Source organism: Salmo salar, chromosome 12, assembly GCF_965601325.2.
Source record: "Salmo salar chromosome 12, fSalSal1, whole genome shotgun sequence".
Lineage (NCBI taxonomy): Eukaryota > Metazoa > Chordata > Actinopteri > Salmoniformes > Salmonidae > Salmo > Salmo salar.
Window position 1 is genome coordinate 76,112,066 of NC_138302.1, and position 27,581 is coordinate 76,139,646.

Consider the following 27,581-nt stretch of genomic DNA (forward strand, 5'->3'; position numbering starts at 1 on the left):
CCGAGTGGCTAGGACAGGCAAGCCCCATACTATTCTGGAGGACTTAATTCTTCCTGCTGCCATGGATATGGCTGGCACAATGCTTGGGGAAAAGGCAAAAAAAAATATACAGACAATATCTTCATCAAACAACACACAACACTGTTTCACAACTCATCAGTGATATAGCAGGAGATGTTTTGAAACAATTACTGCTTCGGCTACAAGCCAGTGAATTCTATGCATTACAGCTGGATGAGTCAACAGACGTGGCGGGCCTGGCACAGCTCCTGGTATATGTCCTTTACGTTTATGGGGGGTCAATTAAGGAAGACATCCTCTTCTGCAAACCACTGGAAACCAGGACAACAGAATAGGATATTTTTTAAGTACTGGACAGCTTTGTGACATAAAATAGACTTTGGTGTTAAATGTGTTGGTATCTGTACTGATGGTGCAAAAGTATGTTTTCAAAACTGTAATGTTTACTTGAATTCATTCTGATTATTTCCAGGGATACACAACATTCTGAAATTTATGTAGATATCTTTTTTAGAAAGAATACTATATTTCCCTTGACAGCGTGATGCTGAATGTAAAAATGGCTTAACTTACCCCACTCTCCCCTACGTAGCTCGGTAACATTTCTTGTTGACAAATTAAGGCTGTGTTGAAACAAAAATACTAATAATCTGGATATGTTTGGCAGTGTATATTAGCTTTTTTTTACGAGGAAGGATTACATTTTCTGTGATGCCACATGGCTCAGCATGCCTCAGTCATTAGCTTGGTGAGGAAAAGGGTTTAACCAGACCATAGATAATCCCGGTTGAGATGCATGTCTGCAAAGACAGCCTGGAATCACAGTCTCTCTCCATAATTATGACGAAGACCATGGAATGAAAGGGATCTTTTGGCGTTCTAGCAGATTCCAAAGGCTATACCTTTGAAATATAAAGAGAAAGGAGAAATGCAAGCTTTGGGGTTTTATACCATTACAGCTGGGTGGTAGTGGCACAATGCCTTAAAGTAGACAATACAGTATTAACTTTGTGTTTTGAGTTATGGAGTTCTTCAACCCACAATCAGGTTATAAAAGCAATGATGCTAATAGCTCTTATTAATTATTCTTATCTGAGCCAATGACACTCAAACAACATATTAAAAGCATCAAACAATGTTTAAATGAGCTCTCTTCTTCACTAAGACTCATCACTGAGAGCGAGTTTGGAGTGTGTGCAGTTAAGGATAGGACCTGATAGGACCTATTACTGTATATGGCACTATGGAGAGATACCTTAAGAGGGCTCATGTCTCTGTATTCCAGGCCTTGACAGTTTCATTGCCTCTATAAAAATGCATCAATTGGCAATATTCTAATGCTGCACCCAAAAGCAAAGCTCAGAGGATGTACTGGCATTTAAAGCCACTGTATTTCACAGTTGATTGGCTCTGTGAATTAGCAAAGCTCTAAAAAACAAATGTTCACCACTTTTAATGCCAAGAAGACTCCCGAGATGTGTTATAACCAGACTGCATTCTTGCATAAAATGTGCATGTAAAATTTAGCTCTAGAAACATGTTTCTAAACCCAAAATCAAACAGGGTCTTACTGTATTTTCACAATCCTAATAATAGTCTATCTACAAGCCTCGTCCCTGTAACTATTCTCCAGGTCGTTGCTGTAAATGAGAAGCTGTTCTCAGTCAACTTACCTGGTAAAATAAGGGTTAAATGAAAATAATGGCACCCAAATGAAGACCAGCGTTATATACTGATTGATGGGTATAGCATGCAGAGAATGTGATAAGCTACACTGAGTGTACAAAACATGCTCTTTTCATGACATCAACTGACCAGGGTGATCCAGGTGAAAGCCTTATTGATGTCACCTGTTAAATCCACTTCAATCAGTGAAGATGAAGAGGAGGAGACAGGTTAAAGACAGATTTTAAGCCTTGAGACAATTGAGACATATATTGTGTATGTGTGCCATTCAGAGGGTGAATGGGCAAGACAAAAGCTTGAAGGAAGTGCCTTTGAACAGGGTATGGTAGTAGGTGCCATGCACAACCATTTTGAGTGTGTCAAAAACTGCAGCCCTGCTAGGTTTTTCACGCTCAACAGTTTCCCATGTGTATCAAAAATGGTCACCACCCAAAGGACATCCAGCCAACTTGACACAACTGTGGGAAGCACTGGAGTCAACATGGGCCAGCATCCCTTTCGAACGCTTTCGACAGACACCTTGTAGTCCATGCCCCGACAAATTGAGGCTGTTCTGAGAGCAAAAAGTGGTGCAACTGAATATTAGGAAGGTGTTCCTAATGTTTTATATTTACATTTTACATTTTAGTCATTTAGCAGACACTCTGCTAAATGTTTATTAAAGCCATTCTGGCACTTATAATGAGCTTATATGAAGAGTCTGATTGTCTATCATTGACCCAGAGCGACTTACAGTAGTGAATGCATACATTTCATACATTTGTTTTGTACACTCAGTGTATATCCTTTACTGGGTGCGTGTCCGATAACTGGGACGGTTGTTGCTAACGTGCGCTAATGTGACTAGAATGACGTTGTATACAACAGCCAACTTTCAGGGACATAGACTGTCACGCTTGTCGTTGGTAGAAATGGAAGACCAAAACGCAGCAGGTACGTGAATGCTCATCTTGATTTTTAATTACTCTCAAAATGAACATACAAAATAACAAACACGAAAAACGAACGAACGACAATAACAGTCTGACTAGGCACACGGCTAAGCACAGAACAATCACCCACAAATAACACATACAAACACACCCTAATATATGGGACTCTCAATCAAAGGCAGATAGACAACACCTGCCTTCAACTGAGAGTCCCAACCCCAATCAACCAAACATAGAAACACACACACTAGACTAACCATAGAATTAACTAAACATAAACCAAAACCCGGAAATACTAAATCAAACACCCTTTACACAAACACACCACCCCGAACCACATAAAACAAATACCCCCTGCCACGCCCTGACCAAACTACAAAACAATTAACCTTATATACTGGCCAGGACGTGACATAGACATGTCTTATATTGGCAGAAAGCTGAAATTCTTGTTAATCTAACTGCACTGTCCAATTTACAGTAGCTATTACAGTGAAAAAATACCATGCTATTGTTTGAGGAGAGTGCACAACAACCAAAAACGTTTATCACGGCAACTGGTTTGATACATTCACCTCTGAAGGTAAATAATGTATTAACAATCCGTAATCTTGCTCTGATTTGTAAAAAAATGTTTAAAAAAAATAATGCATGTTTTTTGGTTTGTATTATCTTTTATCAGATCTAATGTATTATATTCTCCTACATTAATTTCCCATTTTCACAAACTTCAAAGTATTTACTTTCAAATGGTATCAAGAATATACATATCCTTGCTTCAGGTCATGAGCTACAGGCAGTTAGTATTTGGCTATGTCATTTTGGGAGAAAGTTGAAAAAAGGGTACAATCCTTAAAATGATATTATGCTGTGTAAGAGAATCGTGAATCAGAGAGCCTAATAAAGACATCATATGTTGGCTTACCAGGCCACAATTTGTCCGAAATTAAACGCCAACATATAAATTAACTCCATTTCTTTTTAAAACTTAGTTTTGTTACATATCTGGGTATATTGCTTGCCATTGGTTGATATAAATAGAGATTATGCATATAATTAATCAAAGGAGCAATTATAGCGTCTGACGAATGGAAACCAGAAGCCTTCCCTATGGTCTCGAGAAACGGAGTCGAACAAAATCAAGGCTAAAAGCAGGCTTTCATCTTAACTAGAACACTCTATTGTTTCATTTTATTTATATATTTAATATTTGTTTTTTCTGAAGAGGAGGAGGATTCTTATTTACTAAATAATACTGTAGCAGCAGGAAACTTGGTCTTAATATACACCGATTGTACAAAACATTAAGAACACTTGCTCTTTCGATGACATGGACTGACCAGGTGAATCCAGGTGAACGCTATGATCACTTATTGATGTCACTTGATAAATCCACTTCAATCAGTGTAGATGAAGGGGAGAAGACCTGTTAATAAAGAAGGACTTTTAAGCCTTGAGACAATTGAGACATTGATTGTGTATGTGTGCCATTCAGAGGGTGAATGGGCAAGACAAAATATTTAAGTGCCTTTGAAAGGGGGTATGGTAGTAGGTGAGAGGCGCCAGTGGTGTAAAGTACTTTAGTAAAAATACAATAAAGTATTACTTAAGTAGTTTTTTGTGGTATCTGTACTTTACTAATTATATTTTTGACAACTCTTACTTTTTCTTGACTAGATTCCTAAAGAAAAGAATATACTTTTTTCTCCATACATTTTCCCTGACACCTAAAAGCATGCGTTACATTTTAAATGCTTAACACAACAGAAAAATGGTCCAATTCATGCACTTATCAAGAGAACAACCCTGGTATTCTCTACTGCGTCTGACCTGGCGGACTTACTAAACACAAATGCTTCGTTTGTAAAATATGTTGGAGTGTCCCCCTGGCTATCGATATATAAATAAATAGAACAAAATAAAAAACTGTACGATCTGGTTGGCTTCATATAAGTAATTTTCCATTACTTATATTTTTACTTTTACTTTTGATACTTAAGTATAATTTTGCAATTACATTTACTTTCGATATTTAAACAAATGTGGTTTCTACTGACAATTAAAATGTACAAACTATGGCATAAGGGAACGAGGAGCTGATAAGAGGCAATCCGTAATTTCGATTAAGACATTAATGGTCAATCTCAATGAGATCCATGCACATTCCTACTGTCTCGTTGTTTTATCACTTTTATTCAATGCACTTTATACATTGTATGTCACGTTTCTTTCTTTCTCCAACCATCAGCACTTTTGAAATGTACAGCAACAGAACGCAGAACATGGGCTGCTCTTACAGTATTTTCCCTGTACACCAAGTCAGAACCGTAGAATAAATAAAGGGGGCATATAAGCAGACAATGAAACCTCTTACAATATTAGATGATGACATTTCTCAAAAACAGGTTATATGCTACATGTGCAGCACCACTGAGTCAGAACAGTAACGTTAAGCGAAATTAAGAGGTAAAAATACACCAAATTATTAGGGTGAGGCACATGGGCTACTAACAGCTTACTACACAACATACACTTAGTATTACTTTCTTAGCTACAGTATACATATCTCCCTTGCATATTACATAATTTATTCAGCAGCATACAATACATTTTTGGACTCACATTTTGGACTCACATTTTTAGACTCAACTTGTCATCAAAGACTGGCATTCTCTGGATTTATGGTGGGAACTCAGAAAAAAAAACACACAGCCACTCCATTGAAGAGCAGGCTACAGGTTGCTTTGCAATGCTTGCAATTAGCCACTGATTCCTTCCAAACGACTCAGTGTTGAATTTGCGATTTCCAACTTGTTGTGTAATCTTTATGTCCAATGGCTGATGAGCACCGATATGTTTTATCTATAATTTCTCTTCCACAGACAGTGCTGAGCTAGACTGAAACACCTGCATTCTGGCGCTGCCTTACTCAAGAAAACAAAAAAGACCATGTGTGTATGCGGCTTTATTAACACAATAAAGTTGAACGACGGGTCGCCACTGCAGAGGTGGCACAAAGAAATGAACCAAGGCCTCTCCAAACACCTCTACCATCTGGAGATATAAAAGACAGGCATGGGTGGACACACTGCTTCTCTTCCTCCTACTACACTAGGCCATAATGGATGGAGTGAGGGGACCAGAGGGGAGAGAGGGCCAGGTAAAGTAGCTGACAGGGGTTGGAGTTTGCGTACATACACTAGAGAGTACTCCAGAGTGTCCTACAGTGTCTAGATATATGATCTCTCCAGATAGAGAGTGAACCTAATCCTACCTGATCTCTGTGCTGTGCTCCCTCTTTGAGGTCAGGTGAGATAGGCCCAGGTCTCTGGGGTTAACCCTTCTCCCTCAGCTCATCAGAGGTGTGCTTATTTATAGGCTGCAGCTGCATCAGCAGCCATGGGAGAGAATTCAGCGAGCTAGCCACAGTAATAGCACAGGCCCAGTGGTGACCCATCATTCAGGGAAGGTGGGGCAGAGACCCAGCTGTTTTGAGCCCCACATTTGATAAAAAGGGGGGGGGGGGTTGCCTGTTTTGCATGTTATTATGGCAATAATAAGTGTCACATATCAGGTTGCAAACAATGTAAAAAATAAATATATAATTGAGTTAATAAAGCTGCATAGAAACATGGTCTCTTTTTTGAGTAAGGCAGCTCCAAAATGCAGGTGTTTCAGCCTAGCTCAGTGCTTTCTTTGGTGGTGGGGCAGCCAGAGGAAAATACAGAGAGTATGGGTTGATAATGTTCTCTAGTTGCGCTGTGATTGGCTCAGTGTTCTGTCACTCATGGGGACACTACATCACCACTAAATCTAAGGGTAGAGCTCGAAAATGTAAGCCCATTGGGTGCTGCCATAAAGTTACATTAAAAGTGCCCATCCAAGAAGGCTCAAGGTCATTGGCCACAGATAAAATTACGTCAAATAATGTTATATCTAAATGTCACGGCTGTCGAAAGGAGAAGAGGACCAAAGTGCAGCGTGTGTGTCGTTCCACATTTTATTTATACTGTGAAACTATGCAATACATAAATACACTGAATGAAAACAAAAAACAAACGTGACGCAGAGATGAACACATACACAACTCAAAATTAATCACCCACAAAACCCAGGTGGAAAAACCCCTACTTAAGTATGATCTCCAATTAGAGACAACGAGGACCAGCTGCCTCTAATTGGAGATCATCCCAAACAAAACCCCAACATAGAAATACAAAACTAGCACCTAAACATAGAAATAGAAAACATAGAAGAAGAAAAACCTGTCACGCCCTGACCTACTCTACCATAGAAAATAACATCTTTCTATGGTCAGGACGTGACACTAGAGTACTGTAGCTTTGATTGGACTGATCATGTCAACATCATACTTTAAAAATCTTAGCTAGCAGTAATCATCATGAATCAAGTCGACAATCTACTGGCAATCCTTTTATTTCATTGTCATAAGAAGAGAAATAATGAAGAGAAATTATAGATATAACATATCGGTGCTCATCAGCCATTGGACATAAACATTACACAATAAGTTGGAAATCGCAAATTCAACAAAGAGTCGTTTGGAAGGAATCAGTGGCTAACTGCAAGCATTGCAAAGCAATCACTAGCCTTATATTCAGCAGAGTGGGTGTGTGGTCCCAAGTCTGTGTTTAAGGGTTTCTTTTCCAAGCTTAAAATGATAAACATTCAACATTGGCCATGCTGTCAATCCAGCATGATTTATGCTGCACTCAAAATAAATGTTACCTCGGAACTGGGAAATCTGACTTCAGTGAGTTCAAGACAACTGGGAACTCAGGAAAAAATTACCTCTGACTGGGAAAATATGTCCAACTTGGAATTGTAAGTCGGGAACTCTAGCCTCTTTCTAGAGCTACGACCGGAAGATCACTGACGTCATCATGATTTCACTTTGTTTTTTTCCCGACTTCCCAGTTGTCTTGAAAGCACCAAATTTCCAGAGAATGACAGATTTGATGACAAAGTTGTATGACAAAATTTGCTCACGAAGGACCGCCGCGCCACCTTCCTGTTCAAGTGAGCACAGCACAACAGGGTGAGTCCAAAAATGTATTTTATGCTGCTGCATAAATTATGTTATATGCCAGGGAGATATATATACTGTAGCTAAGAAAGTAATACTAAGTGTATGTTGTGTAGTAAGCTGTTAGTAGCCCATGTGCCTCACCCTATCCATTTCGCCTACTGTTCTGACTTGGTGGTGCACATGTAGCCTGTAACCTGTTTTAGAGAAATGTAATCATAGAATATTCTAAGAGCTTTCAATGTCTTAAATACCCCCATTATTTATCCTACGGTTCTGTCTTGGTGTACAGAGAGAATTCTGTAAGAATGGCCCATGTTCTGTGTTCTGTCGCTGTACATTTCAGAAGTGCTGAACAAATATTTATATTGACTATGCCTGTCCAAGCTCGCTCATTAATGTCTTAATCGAAATTACGGATTGCCTCTCATCCGCTTGTCGTCCCCTTATGCATCCCACCCCGTAGTACCCACGTTGGTAACCATGAAGGCTGGTCATGGCTCCAATCAATACCATCATGCCCGGAAACCCTAGACCCATTCAAATTCGCATACTGCCCCAACACATCCACAGATGGCATAATCTCAATTGCACTCCACACTGTCCTTTCCCACCTGGATAAAAGGAACAACTATGTGAGAATGCTGTTAATTTACTACAGCTCAGTGTTCAACACCATAGTGCCCACAAAGCTCATCACTAAGTTAAGGACACTGGGACTAAACACCTCCCACTGCAACTGGATACTGGACTTCCTGATGGGCTGCCCCCAGGTGGTAAGGGTAGGCAACAACATATCTGCCACACTCAACACTGGGGCCCCTCAGGGGTGTGTGCTTTGCCCCCTCCTGTACTCCCTGTTCACCCACGACTGCGTGGCCAAGCACGACTCCAACACCATCATTAAGTTTGCTGACGACACAACAATGGTAGGCCTGATCACCGACAACGATGAGATAGCCTATAGGGAGGAGGTCAGAGACCTGGCAGTGTGGTGCCAGGACAACAACCTCTCCTTCAATGTGAGCAAGACAAAGGAGCTGATCATGGACTATAGTAAAAGGAGGGTCAAGCAGGCCCTCATTAACATCGACGGGACTGAAGTGGAGCGGGTCGAGAGTTTCAAGTTCCTTGGTGTCCACATCACCAACAAACTATCATGGTCCAAACACACCAAGACAGTTGTGAAGAGGGCACGACAACACCTTTATCCCCTCAGGAGAACGGAAAAGATTTGGCATGGGTCCCCAGATCCTCAAAAAATTCGACATCTGCACCATCGAGAGCATCCTGACCGGTTGCATCACCGCCTGGTATGACAACTGCTCTGCATCTGACCATAAGGCGCTACAGAGGGTAGTGTGTACATCCAGGACCTATATACTAGGCGGTGTCAGAGGAAGGCCAAAAAAGGTTCAAAGACTCCAGTCACCCAAGTGTGTGATTACTACCTCTGAGGGTTTAGAGCTTGAGGAAGCCACCTCATACAAGTACTTGGGAATTTGGCTAGACGGTACACTGTCCTTCTCTCAGCACATATCAAAGCTGCAGGCTAAAGTTAAATCTAGACCTGGTTTCCTCTATTGTAATCACTCCTCTTTCACCCCAGCTGCCAAACTAACCCTGATTCAGTTGACCATCCTACCCATGCTAGATTATGGAGACATAATTTATAGATTGGCAGGTAAGGGTGCTCTCGAGCGGCTAGATGTTCTTTACTATTTGGCCATCAGATTTGCCACCAATGCTCCTAATAGGACACATCACATCACTGCACTCTATAGTCTTCTGTAAACTGGTCATCTCTGTATACCCGTTGCAAGACCCACTGGTTGCTGCTTATTTATAAAACCCCCTTAGGCCTCACTCCCCCCTAATCTGAGATATCTACTGCAGCCCTCATCCTCCACATACAACACGCGTTCTGCCAGTCACATTCTGTTAAAGGTCCCCAAAGCACACACATCACTGAGTCGCTCGTCTTTTCAGTTCGCTGCAGCTAGCGACTGGAACGAGCTGCAACAAACACTCAAACTGGACAGTTTTATCTCAATCTCTTCATTCAAAGACTCAATCATGGACACTCTTACTGACAGTTGTGGCTGCTTTGCGTGATGTATTGTTGTCTCTACCTTACCCTTTGTGCTGTTGTCTGTGCCCAACAATGTTTGTACCCTGTTTTGAGCTGCTACCATGGTGTGCTGCTACCATGTTGTTGTCATGTTGTGTTGCTACCATGCTGTGTTGTCATGTGTTGCTGCCATGTTATGTTGTCTTAGGTCTCTCTTTATGTAGTGTTGTGTTGTCTCACTTGTCGTGATGTGTGTTTTGTCCTATATTTTTAGTTAATTTTTTTCACTTTTTATCCCCGCAGGAGGCATTTTGGTAGGCCATCATTTTAAATAAGAATTGGTTCTTAACTCACTTGCCTAGTTAAATAAAGATTAAATAAATAAATATAGCCTTGTTATTGTTATTTTCTTGTGTAACTTTTTTTTAATATATTTTTTTAGTTTATTTAGTAAATATTTTCCTAATCTTATTTCTTAAACTGCATTGTTGGTTAAGCGCATGTAAGTAAGCATGTCACGGTAACGTCTACACATGTGGTATTCGGCGCATGTGACAAATACAATTTGGTTTGATTTGGGGACCAAAATAAAAAATAAGTTTTTTTTTTGCCCCACCAAGATTTACATGCCAAAATCACCACTGCTCAGGCGATTGGGAGGAGTCTAAACCAGAACACTGCTTCAGGTCAATCTGGCATTCATTCACATCAATCATACAGTCTCCTCTACTGCTGTTAGCTTAGGTGTGAGCTAGTATATATTGAAAGAATCACTTACTGTCTGGGTACATTTACATTTTAGTCATTTAGCAGACGCTCTTATCCAGAGTGACTTACAGTAGTGAATGCATACATTTCATACATTTAATTTCATGCATTTTTTTTTTTTGTACTGGCCCCCCGTGGGAATCAAACCCACAACCCTAGTGTTGCAAACACCATGCTCTACCAACTGAGCCACAGGGAGTGTCCACATGATAGTGTCCATTTACACCGATTGTCACTTGGTATCTATAAAGGTGGAGCAATAGTAGCGTCTTAATCAAGGTATCTGGATAGATTGTCAGTTAGTTGTGAATAATGAATGGGGATAAGACACAAAGCAGTCATAACAACTATTGAGCTCCATTGAGCTGTTCAACTGAGGCCCCAAAGGAGATGAGGCTGGGTAAACCAGAAGCTACAATAAACAAAGAAAATAACCAGTATAACACAAGCTATATTCTATGAATCAATTGTAATGATAAAATATGTCAGTTAAGCAAAGCAGAAGAGCTTCACCTTGTTGACAGTCAGTGGTGACACCTGTCAACACAAAATGCTGCAGTGCGCTGTCCACTGAACCAGTTAACATGTGGTGTGCTGCAATGCTTTACTCAGTACATGTGCTACTGGGAAATGAATCCTGGAAGTAAACAGCATGCAGTTGTAGTCATCCAGCCTAGTTAGTGCTAAACTGTACTGGACTGTCTACTGCCCGTGGCCCCCTGCTGGGCCCTAAGTGTCACACAGCTTGTTTAAGGGGATTTCACGCTCCAGATAACACACTCCACTCCTACCTGCCTCTCTCCCTCCTCGCCAACCTCCCTCCTCTCCAACCTCCCTCCCTCGCTCTGTCACTGCTCCCAGCAGGGAGGAGAATATGCTAATTCAACCAGGGCTTTCATAGATGACGCACACATGTTCTTCCATGCACATAGATGTCAGAGGCCCTACTCTATCATTCTGATTGAGATGGTCTGTGTTTTGACAGATAAAGCGGCTTTAGCGGTGCGGTAGTTCAGTCATGTCACACATGAACTAAGAAAGGCAATCTGACGCACAATCACATTGCGGTCCTTTATTCCATACAGAGCCAACTACTTTAAATGACGTTGTTCAAGGCAATGTGAAGAAACATGAGCGTGATTGCTTGGGACCCCTTAGTGTGAGAAGATACCCCAGCCAGAGATGCCTATCAGTGTGGTGGATATTATCTGTGTCACATTCTCTCTGCATGCTATTACTCATTTTCATCCCAATATATCAGAGTAGTACTGGTTTGGGATTGGCTAAGGTTTGAGCTGGCAGATTGGCATGCAGGGATTAAAGCTGTGGCTTCATGAATCTGTGTCGCCAACAGGAAGGGCCGAGCCTTGTTTTCCACCCTGTGTGGGCGAGGCCGAGGTAGGCTGGAGAAAGCAGGGTGAGGGTCAACCTACCTACGTCAGGGAATTACTTCAGGCTGTTAAACAATGCACAAGGGCCTACTAAAAGTGGCCATCAACAGCCATCCCAGACAAGGCCATTGGGAAGTGGTTATTAATGCTGTCAGTGAGAGGGAGACAGGCTGACTATGGCCTGACAGTTAGCGGATGATGAGATGAAAGCACACCAGACCAGACGGCGACTGCTGCTCTGGATCAGATATTATGTCTGTGCCTAGACTCTCTGTTGTCTGGAGTACATATTAACCCCCTGAAAAAAAGAGAGTTGGACCAGAGGAAGAACAATGTGAACCATACCCTTCACTCTGGAAACAGCACTTGGTTTTAAAATGAAATCCGAGCCAAAGTTGGCACTAACAGTGCTCTAGCTATAGAAGGGAAAACACCTAACACAAAACGAGTTCCAAATAGCTCCCACAGCTCGCAAAACGTTATTTCTTCCATCCCATGGACATTGTAAAGAGAGGGTTGGATAAGTACGTATACTGCTGCAAATATAGTGAGTAATACAGGTTTTAGTGCTATTTAGCAGACAGGAAATGTAGCCTTGGTTCATTACTAAGAGAACACTCTCCCACTATTATGAATTACTTTCTTTGGGGATCCAAGCCAGGGTTTTTAACAAATGCCTCAGCAACTCTTACAAAAAGTAATATTTAAGAAGCACCAGTGGGTCAGGAACAATAACATGAAGGTGGAAAAACAAGAAAGCTTTACATAACTGCAGAAGTGAATGATATGTTGTGCAATACAGCGCTTCTATCTGGAAACAAAGGGGATAATCAAAGACAGGTGGATAATAAATGCAGATCCATGGCAAGGTGACAACATCATTATGTGCACTTAATCTGTTTGATCAATGAGCACTAAGTGAACACAGGACTACAAACTCACACCTTCCTCTAACTTGGACTTAATCATCAGAGAGTCAACGGACATCTTCTCTCTCATCCCCACGTACGTGAAACACCAATGAGGAAATCAGAGGATTCCACCTATGGAGTCAACACATTATGCACTGGGGTTAAATGAAGTCACAGAGAAACCTTCAGGTACCATTTAAGTTGAACTAAGTATCCTAGCTATGTTTTTGTTTAATTCTTCACATAGGTCTATAAGCAATCGCTCCCATTTTCCTCCTCACACTGCAGATTGGTGTGGGCACACAAGGGCGAGCAAGCTGGAAGACAGATGGTTTAAAAGACATCAGGGCCACTGTGGAGCTATGCAGTCCCTAACCACCACCCTCTATGCCTTATACCCTCTAGATAGCTGCAGTCACCATCTGTAACTGTTGATAGCACAATATTAAAATGATGTTATTCATTGCATTGGAAGAAGAGCAGGTTGTCAATTATTTAAACACACATTTGGTGTTTAATGCTTATGCATTTAATGTGTACCTACTGTACCAATGACCAAATAACTATTTGAGCTCTTCAATATAAACCTGCAGAGGATAAAGACTAAATAAAATGCATTCTGCCTATAATTCATTACTGCATGGTAAATGTAATATACAAAATGCATTTGAAGAAAAATAAAGAAGCAATTCCCATGTTAATTATGAATTTCATCTGTTGCAGCCATTTTGGGTTCCACCTATTAAAAGGCAGCATTGCCTCCCCTATGGGAAGCTTATCAGTAATCCAGTGGAGGGATTTTGCTTTTAATTTGTGGTGATGAGGTGTCAGGCAGGTTACTGGGGATTAACATACAGATTTGCACCAATCCTTCTTCACATTCCCCATGCAACCACTGCAAATGGATCCTTCCTGGGTTGGGGGAAATATTCATCAATCTGCAATGCATTCTGCTCATTTCATGCTTAAATACATCAACTTTCTAATCCCTAATGTGGCATAGGCGCTTTTTCCATTTTTAATAAGACATGATTGAGTTAAATTGAGGAAGCAGACAGTGGCACACATTATTTACTAGTAATGTCGATTTTCAGGGTGACTTTGTCGCCCATGTTGAACTGAGTGCAGCACTGTTAATTATGAAACAAAAATCCTCATTCAATATTAAATTGTTATATTTTTCTCATTTTAACCACACGTCTAATCGGATATTCCATTGTTTATCTTTTTGTCATGCGGTTTTGACTGAAGAGCTTTGACGATATGGCGATATTCTATCACAGGTAGGTACACTCCTAAGAGACTTGTGCTTTAAAATGAGATGTAATGGCGTGGTCTTAACATTACTGTCTGGAAGTTTGTCTACCTAGTGTTTCATGCCAGAATACAGCACTGATGAACACTGGTATCTCTAATGTGTTCATCCTCTGTAAACTCTGTTCCATTTTTATAGTCCCTCCAGGACATGATGCAAGTTGAGTTTTCACATTTCAAAATAGTTAATTAACTAGAACACTGGCTGTTCCCTGAGAACCTCCCCGTAATGCAATTAATAACTTTAATCCTCCTGGTTTGTATCTGCTCTAGTAGAGAGAAAAATATGCCAAAATGTTGTTTGTGTCTTGCTTTGAAACAGTCACATTGCACTTTACCAAAGAGCTCAACCTGTCAGGGAGCCCAGCTTTCCATTCCACATTTAATCCAGGACAGCTACCCAGCATTTCTTAATTAAAAGGATGGTTCTCAAATAACAAGAGGCTAATGAATGATATTGGCACCGAGTAGTCAGAGTAGCCATTCAGAGGACACAAAACTGACAGCTAAAAAAAACATGAATTGCCTATGACATGTCAAGCAAACCAAATAAAGGAGGGTAAATTATTATTATTAGCAGGAGCAGCTTGCATACCTTGCAGAGAGTTTATAATGACCCATAAAACAATAACAGAATAGGCTTATTTACTACATTATTTATTACTACTTTCAATGCCTTGAAAGAAAGCTTCTTAACAGTAAGTAAAGGTTGCTATTAACACTGTATTTAGTGCATGATAACACATGTAATGCAAAACAAACATATCATTTGGAAAATTATTCTTCAATAATCTGATTATGTCCGATATCTGGAATAAATATCACAGGCTAGGGATAGACGAGATGGAGGAAGATACATAGTTATTCAATATGACTGTGTCATGTCTTTGGGGCACCATTAAACTGAAGACATGTTTATCAAAATAACTCCCTGTAATTATTATCACACGATTAAACTGATTAATCGTTTAATTGTAATTAACTAGGAGATCGGGGCACCAAGGAAAATATTCAGATTACAAAGTTACAATTTTCCTAATATAACTTTCCTATATTATAACATTATATATTATATTATATTATAGTATAGGCCGATTATCTTCTGGTTTAAATGGTGTATTTTACCTTGCGTCCAGTCTCATTCTAAACGTCGTAAATTGTTGTATCTGCACGAATCCAGCCTTTACTAAAGTCATCCATACATCAATTGTCTTAAAATCAATTATTTACTAAACTAAGTAATTCACAGAAAGCATACAAACAGTAATTATCGTCACAAAGAATTGGTAGAGTAACGTGCCCTAGTGGGCTAAACAGGCATGGCGGCCTGTTAAACAAAGGGTCATAAAGGGCAGCTGAGGAGGCACACAGAGTTCATTAATATTAACAATTGATATGCTAACCCTTTGCACATGAACGCCACTCATTCGGGAACAATTGCAATCAATATATATTTATGCTCAGTGTGTCGTCGGGATCCTTTTGGAGAGTCGTTCTGTTGGAGAGTTCTCTCTCTCTCTCTCTCTCTCTCTCTCTCTCTCTCTCTCTCTCTCTCTCTCTCTCTCTCTCTCTCTCTCTCTCTCTCTCGGTTAGAATGGATCTTTCAAAGCGGCATTCATTAATGTCATTATAGAATGGTTGTTTCGTTGGTCTTCGTGTTCAATGATATAATTTACTTAGCTGCAGACTAATAATTAATATCAACGACTTGTTCTTATTCTGTCGGTCTCGATAGTCTAAAAGTTTAACCACGTGGTATAGGTAACTTTCAGTAGAGGACTTGGATGGTAAAACCTTGGCTCTCTCTTCTGAGGTAAGCTGGTCTCAAGAAATAACTTCTAGGTGGGGTTTTATACGTGAACATAGAACAGGCTTGTCACATGATGCCTTGTCCTGTCCATGTCCCTGGGGGGGGGGGGGGGGGGGGCGTGCCGATGACTGAGTTAAGCTTGGTACAGAAATACAATTCTATCACATTAACATCAGTACATAGCATCTCAATGTATTACAAATAGCTTGACATACCCCCTGGTGGTTTGGATCTTGTTTATCCTGCAAGTTACAAATCAACATAAAATCATGACCACGTGATGTCCCGTTGGTAGATCATTGTTGCAGTCCCCTCTGGTGGTTGAACTTGGTAGGCTCTCTGAAAGCGGAGCAGTCCACCACAAGGATGGGCAGTTGATGTCCGGTTGGTGATCGCCGTTGCGGTCTCCTCTAGTGGTGTACCTTGGTAGGTTCCCTGGAAGCTGCAAAGTACCCCAGGAAGGGCCAGGGAATGTCCTGGTCGGTGATCGCCGGTGCGGTCCCCCCCCGCTGGTGGTTTACCTTGGTAGGCTCTCTGACAGCGAGCATGCCGCTGTCAGAGACGTCACTAGAAATTTGATTGGTTAGGTCTCTAACATTGTAGCTGGATTGTAGCTGGACTGACTGTTGCTAGTATTGGTATTGGTACTCAAGGGGACCGTTTTATTCTGAAATATTATCTACCGGAACACATGATTGGAGCATTTTACTAGTTGTATTGTAGTTGAACCTACACATGGCAAGGAATGACTATTGATGCCATTTGTTTTGGAGGTGGACAAGTCCACTGGACTTCCTTTACAACCAGTGTGGTACACCTCAGTACTATCTTAGATGTGTTCTAAGATAATCCCCGTCTAGGGGCCTGTCTGCTCCTCACTGTTCTCATAGGGGAGTTTACAACTAGATTTGATTTATGCTCTGGCGGCCTCGTACGGTGTTGTCCATAGTCTTGACCCCCCCACCGGCCTCGATGAGGCTCATCATGGGTCTGGGCTACTATTCCCCCCCTTTGTGCCTCGGGACCCCCCCACCAGCGGGTGGTGTTGGTGTCCGATGCGCAAACGAAAAGGTCGGACCCTATGTACGAGTTTTCAGCGGCCGTGTTGTTATGAGAATGGCTGTAACCTTTCAACCAAATCTCCTGGTGTTTGTGTTTCAAAAAGCTCAGTGGCTGTCGAGGCATGTCAGTCACCACCGCGTCGGCGTGTGGCAACCTCTTCAGTACCTGCGAACTGAGACGAGGATGTCGGTCTGTGATATCGCAAAGTGTTTCACCAGTGTGAGTCATCAGGTCAGTTGCTGGACTGATGCCATTAGTGTCATTGTAAGGGGTGACAGTCCCCAACAAAGCGGAAGGTGTATCATTGGAAACAGAGTATACTCTGCGTATCAATGTTTTTCTTGCTGAGACGGCCGCAGTGCTTGCGGAAGTGTCCGAAGGGCAAGAGAAGTTCATCTCAACTATCGTATTGCACGACTGCAAGGAGGAGGGAAGTTGCTTATTCACAGAGACAGCTGGCTCGAAATCATGAAAAGAATGGTCAATCAGGTTGGCTGATGGAGTGTGTCGAGATATCGTACTATCTCTGTGGATCGGATTCTGTACCAAGAGGTTTCTAAACGTCTTTTTCCCAAGGGGTGCTTTCGACAGATACCCCTCGTGAAGGACTGCGTTGCAGCTAGCGTTAGGGGGAGACAGTGTGGTCAGTGGAGAAGGCACTGTGGCCTGTGACCATACCTGGTTGGTTTTCCAATCCATCAATGGGAGTAACCGATCCATCAAGTCTGCTCCAAGTAGCAGGGGTACATTTTCAAGGCTGGTAACATACACAGGGTGAACGAGCGATATGTCCTGGAAGTGTAGTTTCAGCATGACTCTCAATGTGAGAGGCGAGGTAGTCTGAGTGACCCCTCGAAGTGTAGTGTCGCATTGTTCCACTTTTAACCAACGTTTAGTTGGTTTCAAAGCCCTTTTGAGATCATCAAACAATGTTTGAGAGATGAGTGATATTGTCGCACACGAATCCATTAGCGCATGACAAGTTAAGCAGTCCTCCAGGACTGTTTCCAGGTATGGCCGTTTAGATTCGTGGTTAGTGGACATATTCCCCACAAAGTGGAGTGGTCGTTCGCAACGACGTGATGTGCCATTTCTGTTCAAGGTGGAAGCAGATTGACTTTTCCGATTTTGAGTGGGCTTGGCTTTAACGAAGCGTTTTACCTTTTTCTTCGCAACTTTTGTATCAGAGTCTATAGACAAAGCCCGGGGGCTTGTTTCTTGATCAAGCGGGCCCTGGATAGGGTCTTGAATGAGAGCGGGAGAAATTTGAACTTTAACGTCCTTGCTATGGGTGTTAATTCCTGCGGACCTGGTGTCCGGTATTTCCCCGTCTAGTCCTTGTGACTTATCTTTTACCCTTTTCTCAAATTCTTCTCGCTTAAGTTCTTCCCGTAGTGGGACTTCTGGAGAACATTGGTCTACGTTTTGATCGTCCTTCAACCCTTTGTTACCCTTGTGCTCTGACACTTTTTGTGGGTTGGGTGCAGGAACGTAGCAAACAGGTCGATTGTAGCGGTAGTCATGTTGATGGCGACGTACTTTACAGTTATTTCGACCACGGGGGTTATTGGAATCATGGTTTCGTGGTAGAAACTGTTGTTGTGCGTCATCTCTCGACGCTCCAATACCTGATAATGCACCCTCTAACTGGAGTGAGTGCTCCTGGTCAAACTTCAAAACCGAGTGGTCAGGGCTCTTAGCATTGTGAACTTTTGATGCCTCAAAAGCTGTGCTTGCAAGCTCTCTGAGTTGTAAGATAGGCAAGCCAACGTGGGCGGCAGGGCCCAAGTAGGTAATGAAGGTGGGATACATGTTTGACAGAAACATTTGTTTGAATGGTAACAGCTCTTCCATTCCTGTTTCAGTGAGTAGGCCAAAGTAAGCTGAACGAAGCCTATGATAGTAAGCTTGTGGGTGTTCGTTCCGAGCTTGTTTGATGGTGTTAGCCAGTGAGCTATCGTGTTTGCGAATCGCAGAACCACTGAATTCTAATTTCAAAGCTGTGGCAAGTTTAGCGTAGTCATTTAGCACGTGTTGCTGTTGTAGACGAATGAACCTCGTCACGTGTCTATTCGACGTTCGCTTCAACAGGTAAACCCTGTCAGAACCCGTAGCGTTCGGGTAGCCATCCAACGCGTCCTCTATGTCAGCTAGGAACGTCTCAGTATCGTTTGGCTGACCTGGAACGGGGTCAAAGGTGGGGAAATTCTTGACGAGTTTGTCAAGGTATTCTGCGCCAAGCGGGCGGAGATGGTTGGCTTCATCCTGTGGAGAGATTGGGGCCGAAAGGCCAAGAGAAGAAGCCAAGCCTTGTTGTTGTTGGCCAAGAGGCGTCATATTACTCAGTGCCGAAAGGCCAAGAGGAGAAGACTGAGGGACACATGAGGGAGGCAAGATCCGAAACCTAGCGTCTTTACTCCTGTGAGTACAGGGCTCCGGTTGCTTGGATGGGTAGTCGCGCTGTAGAGCGTGACCATTCAGAATTTCCTCCAGATGGTACCTATGGTACCTATTACCTGAGAGGTTGCTTCATCAAGGTTAATATGCAAAGTTTAAGTTGTCTCATTTAATTGGAAGAACCTAGAAAGGTATGTTCGACAATTTAACTTATTAAATTGAATGAGACGATAATCCATACAATCTCCATTGATTGGATATCATAAGTGTAAACCGTAGGGCAAATGTTGGGACCCTTCACCACTAGGGTACGCTCCTCCCTGGGGCTGAAGCCACATGAGATTCACTCCCGTCAGTAATGGGTTTTACTGAATGTGCTTTGCTAAAGCAGATTTTACTGATTAATCTATTTATGATGAATCAAACCTGTAAAGGCTATCTGGGAATTAACTTTCAATTAACCTGAGAGCTTTGCTTCATCTACGTTAAGTTTGGAAAAAGTTAATCATGTCTCATTGTAGAAGCCCAATCAATTTTGGATATTATTTAAAAGATCCACTTGAAAAGGTAAATCTGGCAATTTCACTTGTTAGTTAAATTGAATGAGATGTCATATCCAGTCAATTGCGATTGTCTGGACATCTTACCGTGATCCACGTACTGGCAATTCTTCACCACCAGGGTATAGAATGCTGAAATTAAACGGAAGTACAAAGGTCGGGACTTCCGTCGCGCTAGCGGAGGAATTTTAAACGTGGTATGGGGAGGGTAAAATGTTCCCTCTCTGTTAGCTTGCCCGTAATGCTAAGCTATTGCTACTTGGTTCAGGAGTATCACTTCCAAGTACCAAAATAGGGTCCTTTCACAATGGAAAGGGTGGGTTTTCTAGTGACGTCTCACCTTAACCCCATTCAGCATATTCTGTTAGCGTTTATGTTGACCGGAGCGACACGGTACTTAAATACAGATACGCATACGGTCTGCCCACACTGTCTTAGTGCGGTAGGCAAATTATTCGGCTCGGTCACCGGACAGTTATCTTCTAATTTCTAACCTTACTCTAGAAGTTAATATTGACCGACAGAAATAGTACCGTTTGGCCTAACGGACTAAATCGACATAAGACCGGAGCCACTCTAAATAGCTTCTCCCAATGGAAAAAACACACAATCACTTTGTTTAGATAGCCCGTTTGTACAATTCTGTTCGCACAATTGATATATAGAATTTCACAGCAAAGTCCAATTCTATCTTAGATTCCTCGCACGGGGGCTCCATATATGTAATGTCTTTGGGGCACCATTAAACTGAAGACATGTTTATCAAAATAACTCCCTGTAATTATTATCACGCGATTAAACTGATTAATCGTTTAATTGTAATTAACTAGGAGATCGGGGCACCAAGGAAAATATTCAGATTACAAAGTTATAATTTTCCTAATATAACATTCCTATATTATAACATTATATATTATATTATATTATATTATAGTATAGGCCGATTATCTTCTGGTTTAAATGGTGTATTTTACCTCTCGTCCAGTCTCATTCCAAACGTCGTAAATTGTTGTATCTGCACGAATCCAGCCTTTACTAAAGTCATCCATACATCAATTGTCTTAAAATCATTTATTTACTGAACTAAGTAATTCACAGAAAGCATACAAACAGTAATTATCGTCACAAAGAATTGGTAGAGTAACGTGCCCTAGTGGGCTAAACAGGCATGGCGGCCTGTTAAACAAAGGGTCATAAAGGGCAGCTGAGGAAGCACCCAGAGTTCATTAATATTAACAATTGATATGTTAACTAAGCCTTTGCACATGAACGCTCACTCATTCGGGAACAATTGCAATCAATATATAATTACGCTCAGTGTGGAGAGTCTCCTTGTTGGAGAGTCGTTCTCTCTCTCTCTCTCTCTCTCTCTCTCTCTCTCTCTCTCTCTCTCGGTTAGAATGGATCTTTCAAAGCGGCATTCATTAATGTCGTTATAGAATGGATGTTTCGTTGGTCTTCGCGTTCAATGATATAATTTACTTAGCTGCAGACTAATAATTAATATCAAAGACTTGTTCTTATTCTGTCGGTCTCGATAGTCTAAAAGTTTAACCACGTGGTATAGGTAACTTTCAGTAGAGGACTTGGATGGTAAAACCTTGGCTCTCTCTTCCGAGGTAAGCTGGTCTCAAGAAATAACCAGGTGGGGTTTTATACGTGAACATAGAACATGCTTGTCACATGACGCCTTGGGGGGGGGGGGGGGGGGGGGGGCGTGCCGATGACTGAGTTAAGCTTGGTACAGAAATACAATTCTATCACATTAACATCAGTACAAAGCATCTCAATGTATTACAAATAACTTTATCCTTATTAATACATTTTATACCACCATTTGGATGCAAGTCCCATAGCTGAGGCTATTATATAAACAGTTTTGTGGTAATATGGCTATATTGTCTCTTCTGAGTATCACAAAATTGTACCAAGCGGACCAGTTGGTAGCTGGATTCTTCACCAATATTTTATACCTTCTCCAGAACATAAATGTCGTTCGGTTCCCCAATTCTGTGAGTTGGAAGAATTTCCTGTCTCTCTCTGGGCCATGTGGCAGGAGATTCTCCTGCCACAGGCCCTGGGTGGGGGGAGGTAGGTTGGGGGATGGTGCAAGGGGGAGGGGGTCAACTGTCCTCCCTGTACTCAAAGAGGGCAACGTCATGACAACTGCAAGGTGAATTCATTTACCATATTGCATGACTTTATGTGATTTTAAGTGAAGGATTCTCAGCAGGCAAGCTTGGTATGTGGAGTAAAACATCATACACTCACAATGTGAGCCACTGATGGACAGTGGGAGTGAGCTCATCCATGGCATTGGTGCAACACACACACACACACACACACACACACACACACACCCACAATCAAATGCACACACGTGACTAGCAGTTAGAGTGCTGGGCCAGTAACTGAAAGGTTGCTAGTTCAAATCCCTGAGCTGACAATGTGAAACATCTGCCGATGTTCTCTTGTGCAAAGCACTTAACCCTAATTGCTCCGGTGTTGCGGTTAATAATGGCAGACCCTGGCTGTGACCCCACTCTCAGGGGGCGTTGGGATATGCAATAAACACATTTCCAATTCACACGTGTATAATACACACAAATAGGTGTGAAATAGGACAAAAATAAGCACCCACCAAATTATTATTATTAAACACACACACAGCTCTTCCATAAATGAAGCACCCCTAAGCCACTGAAGTAGAAGATATTGCTTATCTAAATGAAATAATCTTCCCCTACAGTCATGAGGACTGTGTTGACATTAAAGGCCTGCTAAAGTGGCAGCCATGCTTTTGCAGAGGCGACACATTTTGCACGGCCCTGGTCTGGTAGTCCAAAGAGGTAAGATTCAGAGCACTGGGTGGAAGGAAAACAGCATCAGAACTGCGCCCCCAGGCAGCAGATGTGTTTGTCCTTGCACCATTTGTCTGCTGTGATGGACAGGGATTCCAATCCCATCTGCGCCCCACTGTGAGAGGAGACTGAACAGGACAGGACGACTTATCCGATAGGACTGGGGAGACTGGGCAGCCATTTGATCTCTGCCCTCTCCCTGTAGGGCACATTCTTACTGCACAGAGACATCAGATCTAATGATGAGCACCAAGCAGTAACCTCTCCACTGATGCCAGATCACAGTTCACACTTTACAAGCTGGATCGTTGAACACACCACTAACATCACATCACTACCTCCCCCCTCCTGCTCACACTGAGATGTGCATTTTATGGAGGCTCATTCAACTGGGCTCTTTAAAAGGGACTGGTGTTACGAGTCACTGTAGAGACGTAGTCTAATGGCTTCCAATTTGAGAGAAAAAGCAGGGAGAAAACAATGAGTGTGTCCATGGCGTTAATGTTTACTTGCTTGTGGTGATGAGAACAGAAAACATGGCCTTGATTTAGATGAGTCTCACAGCTAAAGGGGGAAAAGCATGAGAGTGTGGTGGACGACTTGTTATCGTCTAGGGACCAGAGAAATATGAGCTGTGTTTGAGAGGTGTTTTGGTCGTCTGGTGAGGGCTGAGGGATTTCAAGGCCCTGTGATCAAGTGGCACTGGCTAATGAAGCGAGAGACAACAGCATCACATTGCAGAGAGGGTGCAGGGTGTAAATAGGACAGAGGAAAAGTCTCTCCTTCTCACTCTCATTCCCTCACTGTCTACTCCACACATCTCCTCTCATTAATCTGTTTCCAAGTCTGCTGCAAGCAAGAGCTGTCAAATGAAAGTGTGAAAAAAGCCATTGTTTCCTTACTGAGAGAGCCCTTGGGAAAAGATTCCAGAGCACAGTCGAATCACAGACTGCAACTGCAAAAACCCACATGAGGCAGCAGGGGGGAAATAGTGTGTCTGTCATCTGAAAAAATGCATTATATTTTTACTATTACATGAGGTTAGATGTCCTCAATGTAGAGCACACATTTGGTGCAGTGATTTTTGTCTGTAAATAGATGGTTTCTTGCACATACTGTACCAGCCCATATCGGCTCAGGGCACTGACAATTGCGCATTTTACAGCTTTCAGATCTTCAAAGCTTAAAAGGTAGCTATGGTTCAGATGTGAGGTAAGGAAAGCATGAAAGCTAAAAGCATCCTAACATTCCCCATGGGAGGTCTAACAGACTAAACATGGAACAAAACTGTCAGACTATGTTACCATAAATAAAGCCCCACAACCATTAAACTCATACCTGCAACTCATAAGGAGAGTGACATTATTTTATAAACTGCCTGATGAGATACACTACCGGTCAAAAGTTTTTGAACTCCTACTCAATCAAGGGTTTTTCTTTATTTTTTCTATTTTCTACATTATAGAATAATAGGGAAGACATCAAAACTATGAAAGAAGACCAAGTCCATATTATGGCACGAACAGCTCAAATAAGGAAAGCGAAATGACAGTCCATCATTACTTTAAGACATGAATGTCAGTCAATACGGAAAATTACAAGAACTTCTAAAGTTTCTTCAAGTGCAGTCGCAAAAACCATCAAGCGCTATGATGAAACTGGATCTCATGAGGACCGCCACAGGAATGGAAGACCCAGAGTTACCTCTGCTGGAGAGGATAAGTTAATTAGAGTTACCAGCCTCAGAAATTGCAGCCCAAATAAATGCTTCACAGAGTTCAAGTAACAGACTGTGTGAATCAGGCCTTCATGGTCAAATTGCTGCAAAGAAACCACTACTAAAGCACACCAATATGAAAAAGAGACTTGCTTGAGCCAAGAAACACAAGCAATGGACATTAGACCGGTGGAAGGGCTTGACTCCTTTGGTCCTTTGGTCTGGAGTCTAAATTGGAGATTTTTGGTTCCAACTGCCGTGTCTTTGTGAGACGCGGTGTGGGTGAACGGATGATCTCTGCATGTATATTTCCCATCGCAAAGCATGTAGGAGGTGTTATGGTTTGGGGGTGCTTTGCTGGTGACGCTGTCTGTGATTTATTTAGAATTCAAGGCACACTTAACCAGCATGGCTAACACAGCATTCTGCAGCGAAGCGTCATCCCATCTGGTTTGGGCTTAGTGGGACTATCATTTGTTTTTCAACAGGACAATGACACAACACACCTCCAGGCTGTGTAAGGGCTATTTTACCAAGAAGGAGAGTGATGGAGTGCTGCATCAGATGACCTGGCCTCCACAATCCCATGACCTCAACCAAATTGAGATGGTTTGGGATGAGTCGGACCGCAGAGTGAAGGAAAAGCAGCCAACAAGTGCTCAGCGTATGTGGGAACTCCTTCAAGATTGTTGGAAAAGCATTCCAGGTGAAGCTGGTTGAGAGAATGCCAAGAGTGTGCAAAGCTGTCATCAAGGCAAAGGGTGGCTATTTGAAGAATCTCAAATATAAAATATTATTTTGATTTGTTTAACACTTTTGTGGTTACTACATGATTCCATATGTGTTATTTCATAGTTTTGATGTCTTCACTATTATTCTACAATGAGGAAAATAGTAAAAATAAAGAAAACCCTTTGAATGAGTAGGTGTTCTAAAACATATGACCGGTAGTATATGTCCTTGATGAAATTGGAGACATTGATGTTTGTCTAAATGGATGTTATTGTAAGAGGTCTTGGGTCTTGTGTTTTGTGCCTCTAAGTGCAACTGGATTAATGTTGGTCTAGCTGTGGTCAGGCTGAGAAAAAAATACCCATTAATTTCAACAGTAAAATGGGATAAACAGCATTGCCTAAAATGGTAACCCTTCTCCTCTACATCATCCTATGTTTGTATGGTTGAGTAGGTAAGGAAATAATGTATTTTGTAGGCGGACCACAATGCTGAATGGGTTCTAAGAGAGGCATTGGGATAAAAGGATGTTCAAACGGCATGCCTGTTTCTCGGATCACAGATTCCTGACCTTTGTGAGCTAAAGGAGAAATGCTTTGTTTTGTTGACGGGCAATTGAAGAGGTCTTATACATATTCCATGACTAAAACCATTTCTTGCCGTAACTGATCAGTTATCTTATCTGTCTTTTACAAGAATTTAGGGTTGATGAGAAGACCTAAAACAAGGCTACAAATAGCCATGGGATATCTGTGAGAGAGTGTCACAAAGCTTGATGCTTATACAGTCACACTGAACTGGGATAAGGAGGCTCCATTAAATACACCTTATCCTTTTTCTCGCCCCAGAACTTTCCAGATATGCTTACATCAGTTAGTTGCATCACATTCAACAGACTAAGTCAGAACAGAATGTAATAATTGTAAGCTACTTATTATGTCCTTGTCCTTGTAGAAAACCCTTAGAAAAAGATAAAAAGATGAGAAAAAAGACAAACAAAGATGTCAGAGGTTGAGAAATACCTCCTTCATCTCCTGAAGGGTGCTGACATGTTTTGTGAATATCAGACACAGTAACAGCTTCATGGTGAAATGTGTCTTTAAAATTATATCAAAGAGACAATATCTAAAAATATATGTTTTTATTAACCCAAAACAAAGTTTTTGCTTTTGATGTACTCCCCTACGCTCAGAAGGGTCACAAGGGCTTTGTGTTTATAAAAATGATACAGCGGGCTGTTGAGTGGTTTTGGTAGAAGTTTTCATGTCTCCAAGGCCAAAGTTACTGAAACATTAAAAAGCAAAATTGTATGATAGATAATAAAAGATTAATTATGAAAAAAGCTAACGCTCCATATTTGTCAGTTGTTGTTTACATGTGGATTTTTGACTACAATGGTGGAGCTTGCATGCAGATATATACATTCTAGCTGAACACCAGAATCTGCCGCGCAATAACCATTTTGTCAAGTGGCCCCGGGGGGAGGGAGGCAGAGGTTAGACCACATACAGTACATAACCACATCCACATATCCAATCAGATGTCTTGTTTTATTCAAAAGCGTGCCATTGGAGACGTCAGCTAAGGACTAGGGACGTCAGAGCACTCTATTAATGCATCACAGCTGCTTTACATCTCAGTCTATCTTTCTGTGACTGTTCTCAACGTAATTCATCAGGGCTTTTACTCTGCAGGCATACATTTCCTCACTGATTTTTACTGATAGGAAGGAAAAGGGCTTGACTCAGAGATATCTTAACAGCTTTTAAAAGATACATGATAGGTGACAGATTTATCTGATGCTATAAATTTTGACTGATGTTTGTGTATCGCTGCCTTTTATGGGACTATTTGAATAAGGTCATTGAACCAGTAGGCCTAAACAACAGGCCTTTTTAAATACGTTAACTGCACTCCTGAGGATGCTCGTCCTTCCTCATGGGAATCAGGATGTGGACTAGGCACTCTAAATCAAAATGATATGTTGACTACAATTAAAGGAGCAATAAAGTGTATGCAAGCCAAATAAGATTTACTCTCTCCAAAATAACTTGCTTTGGAGCATCATAACCAGTATTTCTATGGTAAAGCACTTCCAAATGAGATCATATTCATGGGATACAATTTTGTTAAATACTTTGAAAACATAATTGTCTCATAATTGTCTAACTTCTCACAATTATTCCCAACGCAATATCAAATAGCCGCTTGATCGCTTCTATCTGCATTACATTAGTAGAGACGTCAACATTTCAAATCAAATGATCAGAGAGAATAGATAACCAAGCTGTTAAGTTCACT

At 41.6% G+C, this 27,581-nt stretch overlaps 1 protein-coding gene across 2 annotated transcripts in view; it reads left to right on the forward strand.

Annotated features, from left to right (window-relative positions):
- Window positions 1–27,581, forward strand: part of LOC106565900 (immunoglobulin superfamily member 21) — a 298,458-nt gene that overhangs the window by 148,585 nt on the left and 122,292 nt on the right. The gene's annotated exons all lie outside the window — the stretch shown is intronic.